This window comes from Morone saxatilis, unplaced genomic scaffold (genome assembly GCF_004916995.1).
Source record: "Morone saxatilis isolate NCDOM2014 unplaced genomic scaffold, NCSU_SB_2.0 Contig14, whole genome shotgun sequence".
NCBI lineage: Eukaryota > Metazoa > Chordata > Actinopteri > Moronidae > Morone > Morone saxatilis.
In genome coordinates, this window is record NW_023339696.1 from 7065622 (window position 1) to 7071042 (window position 5421).

Genomic DNA, 5421 nt, shown 5'->3' on the forward strand with positions numbered 1-5421 from the left:
CCTCTATCATGCAACAACAACGACAAAAAAATACTGTGAAGCTGCTAGAATCTTAAAAAATGCCGTGATACACATATTTGGTCATACCGCCCAGCACTAGCATCCATACAATTTTTAAGCTGTTTGAGGCTAATTGAGCTATAAGTTATTGTCTTTATACCTCGCAGTGCTTTTCTGTTTTTTGCTCTCATGATTTCTCACAGTGCTTTACGAATGTTGAGGAAATACTGATCAGATGTATCTGCAGCAGAGCTGTTTATATAACATCACTCGAGCAGAGCAGTGCATTGCTGTGTGTACTGTCTGTCTCTGTGGGAAGTTGCACCATCTGCACCACTGAACTGAAGGAGACTGGTCTGTTATTCCTGTCTGAATTGACAACATTAGAGGAAAGTTTCATCATTTTTTTACAGTCTGGGCTTTATTTTCAAAGTCGTGGCTTTTGTTCTTTTGGGTTATAGTAACATTTTTCTCACAGCAACTAAATGTCTGGTATTTGGGGTCATTTCTAGACAGGAGTCTGGTACAGGAAGCAGCATGAGTGACCAGACAGGTGGCAACCAAACCCCTCAATTCTACCTTAATTCAAAGACAAAGGTTTACGGTACTAACTGAAGTAGTGAGCACACGGTTTCTCTGTGTAATTGTCTTTTCAGGTGCACTGACCTTGAGTGTAATTTCTGCTCGAGTGGTCTAGATAATCTGTGCAAAGTGGGGGGTTTGTTTACCACCTGCATGCGTCATCTGACCACTTGTGCTCCTGCCCTACCGCTCTCAGTTGTAATGCTCTCACCACTACCAGATCACTGCAATTAACTTGCTGGGTAAAATATTATCATAACCGATAGGACTGTTGGCCGGAGCTGTGAAACTGAGACCAAGACTGAAAAACAAAACATCAACAACATCATTACATACGCTATTAGGCAGATGGCTTTTATTCTTGGAAGGCCCAGAATACCATAAATGCATTTTTGAGCTTGCGGTCAGTGGGAATCTAACCCCCAACCCCTTTGCCAGCGGTAGTGCAATACTGTGTGTGTTTGAGCAACACAGAATAAACTGGAACATTGAGTAAAGCTGTACTAGAAATGAGTATTGGTTTTGGCCCGTGAGATGCTTTGCGGAAAAAAATAATTTAGCTTAGAGCTTCAGTTGTGTCAAAGATTCCAGCAGCTTGACGGCTCATGCAGCGTCCGCATGACACAACTCTGTGACATGTTATTGAACTCGCTCATCCCTCTACGCCCGCCAACTCTGTCATTACCGTGGCCGTCCTGTAGTTAATAGCAGGATTACATCAGTCTGCTGCTTCGTTGTTGTAGGGTGTTTTCGTCTTGTTTACCAGTCAAGCACCATCATCCTTAGAAGAGCTTGGATGTTTTGAAGTGTATGTTAAGGGTGTTTTGTTTCGCGTGTTTGCCTCATGTTTCGGGTTTGTCTCGCATGTTTCACGAGCTGCAGCGGAGAGCAAGTAACAGGATTTATCAACACAAACATGCCAGCGTTTGAATGAGAATGTATGTTCATAGCGACTGTTTATGGTTATTTAATCAGCGCGTGTGTGCACATTTATCGAAGGCAGGCTGGCTGTGGTTGTGTGCAGATGCATTCGACTGGAGAATCGACTCTTTGAGATGCAGCTTTCCGAGGGAGAGAGACAGGGAGAGAGAGAGAGACTGGTGGTGCCAGGCACTTGCACCCCAGAGGGAGATGAATGGAGGGAGAAATGGAGGAGGGGAGAGATGGAGATAAACAGAGGCAGTGAAGACAAGGGAGTGTAAAGGAGATGAACGAGGGAGGCAAAATAACTCTGCTACACGGCTATACGTACTCTAACAAAATGACTGATACCGTGAAGCTCAGACTAATCATCCTGCTTTTTAACAAGGTCCCAGCTGCTGTTGGAATTTTGTGGAAAGTCAGCATGTATACCCTCAGAGAATATGTGGAAAGTTAACTAAAGAGTCGCTTTGCAGGAATATAAAAAAATGCAATATTATGTTTCACACATTCATTGAATTAGATTATTGTTTCCCGACCGGGGGCTTTAATTAAGTGATTTCCTTGTAAAATACTGGATAATTTTCATTGATTTAGGCCTAAAATCATTCAGTTGAAAAGGTAAAATCAACTTCTCATAACTCTGGCAACCTGAGGAAGTAGAGTAGACATGGCTTGGTTTTCCAGGAGGTCAGAGACCAACAAGGTCAGGAACCACTGCAGTAGATCATGTTTTAGCTGTTTTTCACAGCAAGCAAAATTGGAGCGTAAACCATCTTTAAAACAACACAAACGTTCCATCTGGTTTGTGTTGTTCAGTTTAGTTTAGTTTATGGGCGCTCTCTGATTTACAACTAATGATTGATTATCATTATTGATTGGTCTGCCATTACATTTTTTGTTTAATCGATTTATTATAATAATCTATAAAATGTCAAGAATGAAAAAAATGCCCAATGCAGTTTCTCAGAGCCCAAGGTTATGTCTTCAAACTGCTTGTCTTCTCTGACCAACAGTCAAAAATCCAAACATATTCAGGTTGCAATAATATAAAACAAGCAGAAAATCCTCACATTCGAACTGGAACCACATATTTTTTTTTAAAATTTTTGCTGGAAAGATTCCTGTAAAATGACTGAAACGATTAATCGATTATTAAAATACTTCCAGATTTTGTGTTGATCTGCTAATCGATTAATCGACTAATCTTTTCAGCCGTAATGTCAGGGTTGCAGTGAGCGATAGACAATAACAAACTTTACCTCATTTTCGTTTTCATTTTTCATTGTGTCCACATTCCCTGATAATCTCACAGACTCACTGACTTGGGTTTGACCCGGACAAGCTTGCCAGCATACCTGCTAGTACTGTCATATATATATACACACACACATACACACACTTCCAACCTGCATTGCCAAATGTGTGGTTTGATTCTGACGCCTGAGCAGTTCAAGAGTAAAGACAAAAAACTGAGGGAAAAAGTTTGGTCAAGTAGACAAGTTTGTTGACTCAGTTACAGAGATTGAGTAAAAAATTGATTTTTTTTGTTATTGTTTGAGCTTCTGTTCTCCGTGCTGGCACAATTTCTCCTCCTCTCCTTGTTCACATGTGCTCTCTTTCTGCCTCTTGCTTGAGTTTCTCACTTGTTCTTTCCTTTTTCTCCTTCCCTCGCTCTCCGCGTGTTTATAAAGGCAGAGTCATATTACGCCCTGAGAGTTTCTGCAATCGACCACAGACTGGGGCTCAGCAGAGGGAAGGGGACAATGTGGTGTGGAGTTTTTTGTGTATGTGTGTATGTCGAGAGAGATCATGTGTGGGGGTGGTGGGCCGATTCTTTGGGAGTCTGTCTCCTGTCGAAGAATGCATGTTGGGCTGCCCTGGGTTAACCCTCTCCCCGTGTGCGCATATTGGGTGAGTAAGTGCTTTGTTGCTGAGTCTAGTCTTAATAAAGGAAGCTTTTGAATTGGTTTCCAAGACAACCAGCGCAGTTGCCGGGGATGAGAAGTGCTTGCAGACTGAAGGGTATTAAAAGTCTGCAGCTCAGCACGTCAGACACCAGAGTTTGTTGGTAGAAATGCATCACTTATGGGTAAAAAGCTCAGAAAATACAGTGTGCAGTATTACAGTACCTGTTAGTAACCCCCACGCTAAGAATGAAACTGTGGGCTGCGACTTCATCTGGTCAATCCAGTACGTGCTGAATCACTCTGAAACTTTGTGGCCATGAAGCTTCAATATCGACAATCAAACAACCACAGGACGAGCTAATATTTACACACACGCAAACACACACACACACACACGCATGCAAACAGAGCACAACTTTGATCTGTGTGTTTGTGCTTCAGTTGTTAGCTCTCCCTCTGTCTGTTTGACATCCTGTTGGTCACACACCACACTGATTCATCTGTTTCTCTTAAGTTGTTACTGGTATGTCTTCATATTCTGGCGGCAGCTGACCAGCACTGTTTGCTGATGTCACAGGATAGCGGGATGATGTAGTATACGGGAAATCTGCGCTTTTGACGCAGTGAATCATCCGTTTTTGCAATTTCACATTGTTATAATGTTAAAATCCGTCTTTTCATTCCTCTCCTGCACATTGTGTCCTGATAATCTGACTCCTGACAGCTGCTTTAACTTAATGTGAAGGAATCCTGAATTGTTTATCCATCCTCAAAGTCAACAAATTCTTCGTACTTTGTGGTGAAAACAGTAAATTCCCCATGTGCTGGTTTGTGCCACACAATTTCCTTTCATTGTCACACAGCTACACATTTTCCTGCCCTTTTTATTGCCAGCTTTTTATTTGTACCAAGTCAGATTAATTTGTTTTCATGGTTAGCTGCACAGACTGTGGTTTGTGTTGGAGACTAATTTAGAGAAAATACTACAACATGTTATGTTGTGTTCGCTTTTTGTCGTTGGTATTCGATAAATTGAGTTAAAGATGCCGACTCTGATTCACCTTTTAACATTCCTCCCACCCATCGCCTCCTTCTTCTCACCCACACACTGCCTACTCTGTCTTCACTTTCTCTCATATAGCACCTTTTCCTCTCACACCTACTCTCATCTTCTCCTTTTTCTCACTCCTTTTTATCATGTGTCTTCTAACATCGTCTCTCTGTCTGTTTTTGTCCCTCAGTCCACTGACTATAACTTGTTACTCATTGATATTCCTGAAGAATGGCAGGACCCTTTAAACCCCCCCCACCCCCTTCTGTTCTCTCTGTCTCACTCAACCTCCTCACCCTCCTCTTTTCCTGTCTTTGGTCCGTGCCGGTCCTCCTGAGCCCCCACACCCGTACACAATTACAGACTAATGGACACACACACACACACACACAACATCAACACAACACACACACACACACACACACACACACCACACACCACTCTCACACACACGACTCACACTCACACTTCTACACATGATGCTCATCCAGTCGGCAACAGTTGCAGGGGCCTGTGGTCTCACTGAGAAGGAACAGAGTTGTAGGAACGAAAAAGGAAGAAACATTCACAGGACAAATCAAAGTTGTTTTAAACAAACAATCCCTGTAGGGATGGGTGGAGTGTGAAAAAGTGACAGAATTTATAAAGAAAAAAGAGTAGTCATGGTAGTGCTATCTTTGGTTACGTTGCAAGCTGTAGCTTTTAAAAATGTAATATGTTGCCAAAAATGAACATCAATAGTAAGAAGATAAATATTTCACTTTAAAATCCCAAATGTGCACTCATGGCTGGCGCAAGAGGAAAATGATTCATCCTAGGGGTGTGAATGTTCTAGATAATTTTGTACTCAGTTGTAGTGTTTTGTTGCTGATTTGACAAGTCAATGTTGTCTCAAATGGATGATTGTTGGCCATGTCAGAGGGAGTGTGTGGTGGAGCGAATGGGACAGTGAGGGGA

At 42.2% G+C, this 5421-nt stretch overlaps 1 protein-coding gene across 1 annotated transcript in view; it reads left to right on the forward strand.

Annotated features, from left to right (window-relative positions):
- Positions 1–5421, forward strand: part of llgl1 (LLGL scribble cell polarity complex component 1) — a gene marked incomplete at its 5' end in the record, with an annotated part of 28999 nt that overhangs the window by 3636 nt on the left and 19942 nt on the right.